Source organism: Marmota flaviventris, chromosome 1 (assembly GCF_047511675.1).
Source record: "Marmota flaviventris isolate mMarFla1 chromosome 1, mMarFla1.hap1, whole genome shotgun sequence".
NCBI classification, from domain to species: Eukaryota; Metazoa; Chordata; class Mammalia; order Rodentia; family Sciuridae; genus Marmota; species Marmota flaviventris.
The window spans coordinates 101,119,294-101,133,562 of record NC_092498.1 but is presented as its reverse complement, the minus strand read 5'-3'; the positions used below and the strand labels follow the sequence as shown (position 1 = coordinate 101,133,562).

Sequence of the window (14,269 nt, the reverse complement as noted above, 5' to 3'; positions counted from 1 at the left end):
TTGATGAGCTGGGTCATTTTAAGGAAGATTTTGAGAAGTTATTTGTTATGGTTTGTATATGAGGTGTTCCCCCAAAGCTCATGTGTGAGACAATGCAAGAAGATTCAAAAGAGGAATGATTGGATTGTGAGAATCTTAACCCAATCAGTGAATTAATCCCTGATGGAATTCAGAGTTGTAACTAGAAGCAGGTGGGGTGTGGCTGGAGGAAGTGGTTCATTGGGGGTGTGGCTATGGCATATATATTTTGTATCTGGAGCTGGATTCTGTCTCTCTGCTTCATGATCATCACCATGAGAGCTGCTTTACTCTACCACACTCTTCTGCCATGATGTTCTGCCTCACCTCCATCCCTAAGGAATGGACTAAGACCTGGACTAATACCTTGAAACCGTGGGCCTTCAAATGAATTTTTCCTCCTCTACAGTTCTGCTGGTCAGATCCTTCAGTCACAGCAGTGAAAAACTGACTAAAACATTATTGAACTACAACATATGGATGGGAGGTCTGTTTTTTAAAATCTTGTGCATATCAGTGATAACTTCTTTATATCACAATTTGTTTTCCTTCAAAGTTCTATAGAAGGTAAACAGAAAAAATATGGCTTTGGGGGAATCACACTGTCTTGACTTTCAGTGGAACTATTGACAATCTGCGAGACAATGGGCAAATTACTTAGCTTCTCAGAACCTCATGTTCCTCATGTGGAAAACAGAGCTAACAACAAACTTTATCTCATAAGATGATGATTAAGCAAATAAAAATGCTTAGATAAAAATCCAGTGAGTGCTCTGTAAATGTTAGTGATGAAGATGATGTGATGAATTAACAATGATGTAGCTCCATTGCCTTCTGGCATTCAGTGATGTAGAGGAAAACATCTGCAGGCAACCTGAATATAGTTCATTTGAGGGTGCCCTGCTTTTCCCAATTCACTGTGTATAGGATATTTTTCTTAAAATTCGAAAAACTTACCAGGCTATGGCTTGGTCTTTTGTATTAATTTTGTTTGGAACAATATAAAAAAATCTCCAATTTGAGATTCTATTTCTCTGAACTGGGAATTCATCTTTAATTATAATGTTTTAAAATAATACCTACAATTTTATGAGCATAGATTTAAGATATGTTCGTTATGGAAAATATGGTTAATGAAGAAAAGTCTAAATAAAATGAAAATATTCTATGGGGTTTGCATCCTTGAGAGCATAAACTTTAATTATGATGCATTTTGCTCTTCTTAAATAATCATGCTCAACATTATTTAAAACTTTGCAGATAACATTTCTTGTTCTGTGGAAGAGATTTACAATTTGTAAGTGTTCCTCTACTTTTGGAAATTTGGGCTTTTCCCTAAAAATAAATGACTTTATGCAAACTATATTTTAAGTTTAAATTTGCTCCTTAGATAATGGGACAACAATTGTTAGCTACCTACCCAACATCCATTCTCCTTTTCCTTCTTAATAATAGAATCTCAATTTTATTTTGGATGATAATCTCCAACTAAGCACTATGTTTTGTAGCCTCTCTTTCTGATCACATCTGTGTTGTTTCCCATAGTTGTTTTGGGATTTCTCTTACATGTAGCTAAACCTAAATCTAATTGACACAGGAAAATTCCTTGATGTAGAAAACATGAATATTGTAATATTCTTTCTTGGGTTAGAAAATATGAATATTTTAAGTATTCTCCAAATTGCTTCTTGTGTCCAAATTGCTTTCCAACAGCACTTTCTACTTCCACCAGAATATGCAACATCAGATTCTGACCATCTCGTGACAACTATTGGTAGGTAGCATTGAACATTATCAATTAAAAATAAGCTTAAAATAGAATCTCATTATCATTTTCATTTCCTTTTTTTGATTACTAGTGAGATTAAATATTTTTTTCTATCAAATTTTAACTAGCTATTTGAGTTTTTTTTAATACATTGAATTATAGTTGTTAAAACTTTCCACTGCCCAAATGATGCCTGGGAACGTACCCTCTTGTTTTAGGTGGATGTATTCTATAGAGAAGTCAATACTTTCAGTTTCCTTCCTGCATCATTCTTTCCCTGTAGTTATTTTGCAAGCTCTTGGATGATAATCTAATAACCTATTTCTGTACCTATTTTCCAAGACATCTCCCTTTGTCCTCATGTCAGGTCTACACAGCCAGCTCCAATACACTCTCAGCACAAGAGGCAGGTTTCTTATAGGTCAGGGATCATGGAGGGACTGTGACTAAAGCTGGGAGCATACAGCTAGCTAATCACAATGAATCAGTGTTATTTAGTGTATGAGCTACTCTGTCTGTAGATGCCTGGGAGACCAGCATGGAGGGGCCAAATGGCTTTAATGTGAATTCAGTTGGTGGAAGGAATTTTGAGGTAACAGGCATCCTGAACAGATACTACTAGTTTCTCATTCAAAGCAGAAAATTGTTTCAATGCCTTTGAGAAAAAAAAAGTCAGGGAAATTATGTACAATCATGTGTTAAATCCTATTGCTGAGTAATATTCCACTGTGTATGTGTACCACAGTTTCTTTATCCATTTATCTATTGAAGGGCATCTAGGTTGCTTCCACAGTTTAGCCAATTGCTAGGTAAACAGATTACTTCGTATTTTGAGTCAAGAATTCATGGCAACCTTCAGAATGTAATACTCTCCTTTTGAGAATCATTGGCAAAGTTTCTTTTTCTTTTTCCTTAAACATGTATTTAATAGTATGTTCCAGTACATAGCAACTTGATTATTAATGAATGTTCCTTTGGATTTAATGTAAAATGTCTCTTGTAGTTTAAAATGATTTTCCATTGGAATTTGAAAGAGATATTAAAATTTCTTCTTATTTGGTAGTGTTTTTATGAAGGGAAGTCATACATCAATGTTAAAACAGTACAAAATGCAAATTATTTATTTTATGGCTTTAACAAAAGTCACTCTATCCCCCAGAATTCCATGTTACTTTGTACTTATTCTGGTGACAGTTACATTAAAATGTTTAACGTGACTTTCAGTTTTTTTCAGGAAAGAGATTTATATCTATAGTATTATGCAATGTAGGGGTCTTCCATCAATACCTACTGAAAAATTATTCAAGAGCTACAGTCATGCACACACAATGATGCTTAGATCAAGGATGGTGGTATACGTGATGGTGATCCCATAAGTCTATATAGCCTTGTGATGTTGTAGCCATCTTAGTTTACATTAAGTATAATCTATGGATTTTCCATGATAAAATCACCTAATGATGTATTTCTCAGAATAGATTCCAGCCATTAAGTGATACCTGACTTTATTGGTTTCATTTGATTGACTTTTCTGCCTTATTAACTCAAGAGAAGATAGAGTGTCCTGGTGGATACTGGTTCTTAAAAGAGAACACACACACACAAAATTGGGAAATGTTCAAGTATATAGATTAAAATATTTGTGATGGGTAACAATTACTGCTCTTTGAAAAAAATATCAAGGTCCAAAGACCAAGAAATACTAAAGGATTGTTGGTTACTATTTCAGATACCTTATTTAAGGTAATCTACTGTGATCATGCCTTTCTCTGCTTTTCTAGGTAAAATAATAATAATTTTAAAAATCCTTTCAAAGCACAAGACATCTTTTGAGCACAAGCCATCTCTGCTACAATAGTCTCATTGTTTATTGGAGTACTTATATAAGTAGTTACAGAAGGTTAGGAAGGCAAAATGATCAAGGAAAGAGGAGTGATGGGAGACGGAATAGGTGTGAGTTCAACTCTTGCCTCAGCTCTCATTGCTGGTGTGAGTTCCATGGCTCTCTGAGCCTTAGTCTTAATATAGAATGGCAAGGCTAGGTGAACGTCAGAGATATTGTTTCATATACTGCTGTTATGCAAAACAAGTGGAATTATTTGTGAAGTAGTACTCATAAAGCCATTAACACCTTTGTTAGCTTCTAGATGATCAACAGGGCTGACTTGGATAGTTGTTTAGAGATGTCCTACATGAAGGTATCCAGCCCATGATCCATGCATTAAAAGGTGTAGTTCTAGACTTTCCAGAAGAAAAGATGCCATACTAACCCTATATAGGTTCATGGTAGCTTTGAAATAGATCTTCGTATAATATTTTGGGTTTTCACTTTTATTTATTTATTTATTTTGCCTAATTCATGAGTTATTATCAAGTTTGAGCAAGGGGTGATAAGCTTCTTCACAAAGTAGAGCAAAACCAAAGTTTCTACCTCTATAAACATATGTTTTTGTGACTAATTTTTATTTTGGAGCATGTACTCGGAAAACACAGGTTGACTTACTTCTGTTATTATGTCACTTAAACAAGAAAATTGCTTTTTTCCCCTTTTATATGCTCTTGAGGATTTAGCAGAACTGCTGTCGCATTTAACTATAGTATGCAATGATGGTGGTAGACCTGGAGTAAGCAAAATATTCAATTAAGTTTGTAAGTTATGATTAAATTGGTCTTAATTAATTAGCACTTAACACATAGCAAACCATTTATATTATTTTATAATTTGATTCCCACTAGAATCCTATAAAGTATGGCAATATTATTAACCTTTGTGTGTGTGTGTGTTTAGCATAGTGCTTGGCAAATAATCAGACTTCAAGAAATGTCACCCGTTAATCCTGTTTTACATCTAAGGAAAATAAAACCAAAATGTAAGGATACTTATTCAAGGTCACACATATGGTTATGGCAGAGCTAGGATTTAAGCAACTATGTTAACTCTTCAAATGATGATTTGAAGCTCAAAAAAAAATTTAGTAACTCCAGTTGATTGACAAGCTAGAAAAAGTAAACTTCCACTTTCTAGTAATGTGCACCAGGTAATTCAGAGAACATCTAGTAAAGCTGTAAAATGCAAAACAGATCTGCTGGAAGGAGGGTTGCCAGATAAAATATAGGACACAGTTAAAACTGACTTTCAGATAAACAGAAAATAAACTTTTAGTGTAAGCATGTCATAAGTATTACATGGAATATATCAAAAAGATATTAGTTGTTTACCTTAAATTCAAATTTAATTAAGTATACTGTATTTCCTCCCCTAAATCTGGAAACTGTAGCCTGAAGATATCAGGAACCTAGCAAGGCAGTGGTAAATAAAATAATGAGGTCAAGATTCAGAAGATAAAACTCAGAGATGAGCCCAGGATTTGCAGTTGCTATTTCCCTCGGGGGTTCCTGTGTTGATTCCCAAAAAAGCCTCTGAGAGACTGGGAAGCTGAAAAGAACTTTTGACAGACTTGAAGGGTAAATGGCATAAAACTTGACTTCAGGGCCTGCTAAAGGAGGTCTCTAGCCAATCCCTTATGATTCAAGTTGGATCCACGGAAGTTTAATAGATTAACTATTGACAAATACACTCGTCCAAGCCCTCCAAATCATCTCAAGTGTTGGAATTCAATTAAAGTTATTTTGAAAAACTAGACATAAGTCAGAAAGAAATGTAAATCATCTCAGGAAAATAACATCATTGTAAGTTTCAAATTATTTATGCAAGTTTTCATTTATAATGGGTAATTCTCAATTAAAATTGACCAAACACATGCAGAGACAAAAGCAATGTAAAAACAAACAAACAACCTCAAAACTTAAAGCAACAACAGGCAATATAAGCAGATGCATGAGGCTTCCAGATATTTGAGTTACAGATGGAGGCTTTACAGAATACACCCTTACAACATTCAAGAAAATAAAAGACTGAAAACATTAGCACAGAATGAAGTCTAAAAAAAGAATCAACATCTTCAGAACCTGAAAAACTCTGAAAAACTCTGAAATTGTGAACTTAATGGATTGGTTTAACAGAAGACTAAACAAAAACGAGAAGAAAATTTAGGAAACTGGAACATAAGTCAAAAAAAATAATCAAGAATAGAGCATGCTGAGAAAAAAAATGGAAACACACAGAATACGAGCAGGTGATCTAAAATGTATAAATGGAAACTGAAAGGAGTGGAGAATGGAGAGAAATCTAAAAATCCTGCAAAAGTACTGAAAGACATCAAGCTATAGATTAAAAAATCTCTATGCATCCAAAAGAACAAAGCAACCCAACATCACAGTAAAACTTTGCAAAAGAAGAAGGAAAACATCAGTTAATGAAGAAAAAAGCTAGATAACCTTCAAAGGAATAACAATTAAACTGATTGATGACTTTTAAACTGACTGGTGACTTTATAACCATGGAAGACAAAGGACTGAGAGCTTCAAAGTGCTGAAAGAAGATAACTGTCAGCATGAAATTCTATAACCAGTAAAAATAATCTGTAAGAAGAACACAATTGTCTCCTATTGCTGCCTGAACACGACAAGTTGCCAGCCTCAAGAATATCTGAAATTCCTGGCAAGTTTTTAGCTGCACATGTTACAATATCTGCAGGGCACAAGTACCCAGATCTTATGAGCCAAAGTGTGCCAAGAATTGATGCATCAGACAAATGTCGATGAGCACAGTGGAGAGATGTCTTCCATTGTGAAGTCACCTGTTTATGCAGACAAACCAAATTATCTACAGGGTAACATTCTACTTAATTCTAATCATATTTCATTTGCAAAATAGACGTGAGACAAATATAAACTATGTCCTCAAAATCCAAGAAAAACAATTTTATCTCAAGAAGTTATAATCCCTGTGAAAGACGCATACTCAATAGTTATCTAGAAGGAATAATGGGAAGGATAATAACTTCAAATGCTCAAAAAGATGAAGAAGCAAGGAAAGAATAAGAAATAAATGAAATTGAACCTGGAGGATATTTGATTTCAGTAAGAGGAAATAATAAGAGCAGCACTTTTGAGAAAATATTAATGATATGAAAACTTAAGACTTTCCAGTCTATTCCTGTGTGCACTATACTCATTTGTATTTTTAACAAAATAAATATGAATTAAATTGATTTTTAAGAAATAAGCAGCTTAGAGAACAGCTGTGACTTTTGATCCAAATAAAAGGAAGAGTGAAGGGCTTTCAAATAAATGCATTAGCGTCTGTTGATAAGGTTTCTGCTATAGTTTGGAACTTAAATGTCCACCAAAGGCCAGAGTTAAAGTCCTGGTCCCCAGTTTGATGTGGTGGAATCTTGTGGGAGAAAGGTAGGCCACTGGAGGTGTGCCCTCAAGGGGGATATTGTGACTTGGGCCTCTTTTTCATTTCCCTTTGACCACCATGAGATGAGCAGGCAGCAGAACAACCTACCCCTACTATGATGTGCTGCCTCACCCCAGGTCTCAAAGTAATGGGGCCAACTATCCATGGACTGAAACTTCTGACACTGTGAGCCAAAATAAATCTTTCCTTCTTATCATTATCTTAAGTTATTTGTTACAGTAATGGAACATTGACTCACACAACATCTAACACTGAAGATTTCACTATTAATGCAAATATTTAATATTGAAAAATTTATTTTAATTGAAAATTGAAATGGCTTGTTGGATCATCATAAGGCAGAATTCTAAAGCTTCTCATGCCTCAGGCTCTGGTTTGGGCCACACCAGAAATAAGCAGAGTTATCTTTTATGACACATTTAATTTTAGCAGGTTGTACTGAATAACTCATTTAAAAGAAAAAAATATGTAATTTTAAAAGCCATTTTAATTTGTACCAAAATAACGACAACAAAAACAAAACAAAAAAATATCTGAGTCTTATGGTATCATATTGATTTGTCAAAACTTGCTTAAAAATCATCTTACTTAAATTTGCACTTCCCAAACTTATATGATTTAGAATGCTATGTTAAGGGCTGGCCATCTTAATTTAAATTTAAATTACATTGGGAAATAACTGAAAATATGTCATAAATTTTGAATAAACAGAGATTTTGCATCTCTTTGTATTTCACATTTACCTAACTCACAAAAATATGCATGTGATAGTTGTGTTTCTCTAATAGCTACATTATGAGCTATCTGATAATGAATGAATATGCTTAATTACAACTTCTTTTTGAAGTAATTGTGATAATTGACTTCTTTTTTTTTAGCATGAAGGACTGTGGATTATTTGACTAATTTCCTATTTGGAATAGAAGAATAAATCCCATGTTAATGATTTTAATATGGTAAAACTGTTCACAATAAACCATTGTGTGAAATGACACTGGAACTTTAATTTATAGTAAACACTTATTTTAGGTGCCAGAGGGCCAATTCCAAACTCAAAAAACAATCTAATGATTGTATTTTGTTTCCAATTCAAGTGCTGATTACTGTAACCCCTCTACATTTCTCAGACAGAATTTCTGATCTGGAGGTCATTGCATGTGGAGTTAAAAGGTAATTAGAGACTTTCTCTTCCTGCTAGGATAGAGTAGTTGTAGCATATTACTGTTTCAACTACTAAGTAGATAAGCCAATTTCAATACAAAATGTTTAAAAGCACTCTAAAGAAACGGGAGTGACCAGTTCTAAATATTCGGGAAGGTGAACCACAGCTGATAACCTGAAACCTCTTTTCCCTGGTAGCTGTCATGTGAGACCAGAATTTTCCTAGTTTTATGCTAGCTTTTCTCAGCTAGATTTCCCTCAGACGTATTGGTGCCTTGAGGGCAAAAGATTAAAGATATAATCATGAAAATATCAAAAAAGTAGAGGCAAAATTTCCCATCTGCTGATATTGAAATCTGCCAGGGAGGGGCCCGTGGTAAAAAACTCTCGCTGTCTATGAAAATCCTAGAGAGGAGTCCACAGGAACAGGGTGGGCCAGAGGGAGACTAAGCCTTATTAAAACTGGACTGCTCTTCATTTGGCTCACTTGCTTATTGGACTAAGGCCATCAGTTCCCCCATTGCTGAGCTGGAGAAATGTGAAATCTTCTGCTCTGGTTTGGATGTGGCATGAGTGTGTCCCACAAAGGCTCATGTGTTGGAGGCTTGATCCCAGGATGGTGATATTGGGAGACAGTGTGAAATCTTGAAGAGGTGGAGCTTAGGAAGGGTTCTCTAGTTCAATGAAAGGCCTACCCTTGGAACAGATTGTCAGATTCTAGTTTCTCTCTGCCTTTCTATTTTGAGATGTGTCTTTCACTTCCACATGCTCTCCCACCATGGTGTTGTCCTGCACTAATGGGGCTTTATGATCTTGGCTTTTCAGTCTCTCAAACTATAAGCCTTTATAAAGTTAGCCTACCTCAGGTATCTTGCTGTGAAAAACTGATTAATATTCTTTCTCTGGAGGAAGGTGCCATCACATAAAGTAACTATAATATTCTACATCCAATGTATGGTATCTGGTAGAAAGTATAGTGATAAACAGAAGCAAAAACTAAAAAACAAGGGGAAAAAATGGAAACAGGATCTTGATAAAGTCATCAGACAAAGACTTTGAAGAAACTATGATTTATATATGCATAAATGGATAAATAAGTATATACTTTGCCAGGAATTAAAACCAATAGAAAAGAATCAAATGAAAAACGGAGTAGCTGAAATTCAGAATTTAATATACGTGTTTAGTAGCAGATCAGATAGAGCAGAAAGTTAGTCCATGGAGGATGAGTCAACAGAAAATATCCAGACTGAAAGAAGTGAGAGGAGAGAAAGGATGGAAAATATAGAGGAGAGAAAAAGGGACGTAGGGATCATGACCTATGTCTATGTAACTGGAATTACAGAGAACCAGTTAAAGGAGGTAATAGATTACCAATCAGGTTAAAAACCAAAGCCACTTCTAAGCTCATGGTGGTTAAAATTCTGAAATCCAAAGACAGAAAAGTCCTAAAAGCATCAGAGGGGAAAAACACATTATTTTCAAAAGAATGACAAAGAGACTCCCACTGACTTTTCAGAAGACAGAGAAATGACATTCCTAAGGGCTGAAGAAGAAACAGCTGACCTAGAATTAATTCTACATAGTTCATGAAATCATTCTTCAAAAATAAAAGTGAAGTAGTGATGTTTCCAGACAAACAGAAACCAAGAGGATTTATCTCTGGCAGGCCTGCACAGAAAAACTAAAATCAAACAAACAAACACTAAAGGGAGCCCTTTCCTCTTCAAAGAAAAATGATCCTAGACAGAGTGCAGATGTGTGAGATGGATGAGGAGAAATAGAAAGGGTTAAAACTGGAGTAAAGTTTTGCTTCTTGATTTGGGTGCTATTTACATGGAAGAATTCCCTTTCTGAAAATTCATAAGCTCTGCATTTAAATTTGTGTACTTTTCTGTGTGTGTTGTGCTTCTATGACTTTCACCAAAATAAAGCAAAATAAAAACTGCTTAGAGGAAAATTTATAGTCTTATGGCATACATTGGAGAAGAAGAATGGTGAAAAACCAATGAGCTAAGCAGCAATCTGAAGAAATTAGAAAAAGAACAACAAATTAAAAGAACAACCAAGCAAGGCAGAAAGAAGAAAATAATCAAAAAGAGCAGAAAGGAATTACACAGCAACAAACATATAGAATTTCAAGAAAACTAAGAGCTGGGCCTTGAAAAGACTAATAAAAAATCCCTGGAGAGAATATAGAGGACATAAGTAACATAAGAAATGAAAAATGAATATCACATAACCATGACACTGCCATCCCCTACCCTGGACCTGGCCAGGTGAGACACTTCCCTGGGCTTTCAGTTTGGAGGTAGGGATTCAAAAATTTCCCCAAGGCCAGGGAAAGGAGTGGCAATGATACCACCGTGAAGTCTAGTGCCACAAAAATCTCTAACCCTGGAATACTGGAGTAGATCCCTGCTTGTCAATCCAAGTGGATGGAGAGGTCTTGGATGGACAGATGGTAGAGGACTGAGTTTAATGGAACTGAGGTCAGACACATAAACCAGAATGCTTTAGGGCTGACAAGCGATCATATTATAGGGCTCCAGAAAGTAGAAAGAATCACTATTGGCATGAAGGGAAAAGGGCCATATGGAGATCCTTCCCCACATCCTAAGCTGAATATGAATGTTTTCAGTCAGTCTTGACCTGCTGGAGGGTGGTCCAGGGGTCTTTCTAGGAAGCACATACATTCCTTAGATATTAACTAACAACTTTTTCTGCATTAGTGCTCCAAAGAGGTTCAAGAAAAAATTGGGACAAAGGTATACATACATTAGGGAAGTGTTTTTGTTTTTTTGTTTCTTTTTGGTGTGTGTATGTGTGTGTGTGTGTGTGTGTGTGTGTGTGTGTGTGTAGGAGAGAAGAAATCTCAGTGTGACATTTCAAATGAAGGGCTTATTGCCAGGGAGAGGGCTTTGAGTATTGCCTTCTAAAACTGTATCAAAGGGAGAACCATGAATGAAAGTGCTGCTTCAGAAAGTCTGATAAATAGGCCCATGAAGAAGGCAGGGCTCAAGTCCATGACCATTCAGGAGCTTGAGGGGGTTACAGCAATCTGTTGGGTGATCTGGTTATGTCACCTGGAGGTTCCAGGTGGTAGTTCAAAGTAGGGTGTCATTTCTGAATTGTGATCACCAATATTCTTGTGACCTATTTAACAAGGCTGAAGTGTTAACAGTGTTAGGGTCACTGGTCATGCAGAAGTGTGTGGGAATGTGTCCTGAAGGTGTTTATGGAGAACTATGCTTTAACGTTGTGAGTAAGTTACTTGAACTGCCCAACAGGATGCAAGACAGGCACAATATGCAGGGGTGGGCTTCTCTGGAGAGGAGCAACAGGAATCCCCTCCGGTGAATGAGACTTCTTTATCCCTCCATTCCCCAATTCATCTCAGGGTGCCTCTCCTCTGCCCCCGATCAATTTTTCCTTGGATTCTAGGAGACAGTATTAAACTTTACTGTTTGATGCTCAGTCAGGACTAATTTGGTCAGCTGCAGGTGAGGCTAAATAGTTTCTTGGGAAAACAATCTTGCTGGTAAAAAAACATTCATGTATGCTGTTCCAGCCTCAGGAAAGCCCACTCACCAGTTTTGGCTCCCTGGTAATTAGGGATTGGTAAGTTGAAGCATGCATAAAAATGCCAGGCCATCTGGCATGCTGCATATTGAATTGGCAGCTGTTTTCCCAGTTGCAGTTGATTCAGAACTGGGATATAGTAACAGGATGTGGGGGTGGGGGGGACCTTGGCATGGAAAATGCAGCCTTTGCAGCAAGTCTTTTCTAAAAAAGTACATTGGGTTCTGTTATGGTTTGAATATGAGGTAGTCCCCTGATAAGCTCATGTGCAAGAATGTTAAAAGGCGAAATGATTAGTTTATGAGACCTGTAACCTAATCATTAAATTAATTCATTTGACGGATTAATAATTTGAGTGGATTAACTGAGTCATAATGTTAGGCAGGTGGGGCTAGAAAAAGTAGGTCACTAGGGGTATGACCTTGGGGTTTATATCTTGTTCTCCTGGCTCTGTCTCTGTCTCTCTCTTTCTCCTTTCTGGCTACCATAAGGTGAGCAGATCTCCTGTACCACCCCTTTCTTCCATGATGCTCTGCCTCACCTTGGGCCCAGAGACCTGCAGTTGGCTGACCACCGACTGAACCTTTACTTTTTCTCTTCTAAGTTGTTCTTGTCAGGTATTTTGGTCAGCACAATGAAAAGCTGACTAACACAGGTTCCATTGGTGTGGAATTTCATGAAAAAATATTTGTAGGTTTGGAGTCTGCTGGAATTGTTGACCCTTAGGAAAAGCATTTCTGAACTGAAGGTGTCTTCACTATTAGGCTGTACTGAAGAGGCCATCCAGGAAAAGTCTGTTGACACAGATGCTGTGAAGCACAGATCAGTGTCAGGCTTTGAGAATAAAAAGTGAGGAATCAGGTACTCAAACCATCCAGTACACCTTGGGAAATAGCACATGCTTTTCCTGGTATGCTGTCCATCATGTGCAGGTCACTTGGCTGACTTGGAGATTTCACCTTGGTGTCCCCAAACATATATTTTTTTTCTGGTTAGGCTTGATGATGAGTGTATCAGATGACCCAGAACTGTCCTGGGTGGAAGTGCAGAGGTAGGAGAGGTGACAAGATCTTGCTTGTGTGGGAGGTGTTGGCAGGGGTTCTTTAGTTCCAGTAAGAAGAGATCATTAGAGAACAGTCCTAAAGCAGACACAAATATCCCAATGTTCACTATGTCCCTACTCTTCTACTTCCTGTAGATAGCAGGAATCACAGGCTTTGTGAGATCCTTCCCCTATTGCTGGTGTTGCTTAGCTTGCTGCCCACTTGTCAGTATGGAACTATCTGTAAGATTTGCACTATCTTCCCACCTGTCTATTTGGATCTGCAGACATTTTATTTCCTACAAGTGTTTCTTGGGGTACCTTTCCTGGTCCTTTAGACATGTTTTGGATCCCTTGGCTTCTTCTCCCACCCTAGTGACAGCAGCACAGTTGATCACTTTCTTCTTTGTATTCTCCCATTGGGTTTTAGAGCGCTGCCCACAAATGTCATCCAGTGCAGAGATAGGGAGCTACAGGGACTGAGCTGATGAAAATCCCATGGAATAGGAGTGAGCTGGGGTTGGAGAAAAAGGTTTTCCCTTCAGAAAGCTTGAGGAAGAATGCTGGATCTTTTTTTTTTTTTTTTAGTCCAGATTTTTTTAAGAATTTGCTTCGGGGTGTCTAAGTCAGTTTGGTCTGCTATAGGAAATCCTAGACTGGATGGATTAAACAACAAATGTTTATTTTCTAGTTCTGGAGGCTGGGAAATAATGTAAGATCAAGTGCTGATATATATGGTTTCAGGTGAGGCTCTGTTTCTGGTTTGCAGATGGCTGTCTTCTTGTCCTCACAGGACAGAGAAAAAGGTCATATTTTACTTTCCCTTTTCATAGAAGCATTAATCCCATTATGAGGACCCACCCTCCTGATCTTAATCCATCCCTAATTATCTCCCACTCACCTCCAAATACCATTACTTTTGGGATGAGGGCTTTGTTTTGGTTTGAACCTAGAATATCCCCTAAAAGCTCATGTGTTGAAAGCATGGTCCACAATGCAGCAAAGCTCAGAGGTGGGGCTTTTAGGCAATGATTGGATTATGAAGATTTTGGCCTCATCAGTGGATTAATCCTTTTGATGGATTAATGCATTGATAGCTGGAGAGACTACTGGGAGATAGACCTGGCTGGAGGAAGTAGGTCACTGAGAGTATACCCTAGAAGGGTTTATCATCTCCTGGTGCCTTCCTCTCTCTCTGCTTCATGGCTGCCATGAGATTTTTCCACAACACCCTTCTGCCAACACCCTTCGGCCTCGCCTCAGGAGCAGAGCAATGGAGTTGGCAGACCCTGGACGGTTACCTTTGAAACTGTAACCCCAAATAAACTTTTCTTATTTTAAGTTGCTCTTCTCAGGTACTTTGTTCACAACG

At 37.1% G+C, this 14,269-nt stretch overlaps 1 protein-coding gene across 1 annotated transcript in view; it reads right to left on the bottom strand.

Annotated features, from left to right (window-relative positions):
• The window catches only part of Hecw1 (HECT, C2 and WW domain containing E3 ubiquitin protein ligase 1), a 411,800-nt gene that overhangs the window by 199,987 nt on the left and 197,544 nt on the right, over positions 1–14,269 (bottom strand). The gene's annotated exons all lie outside the window — the stretch shown is intronic.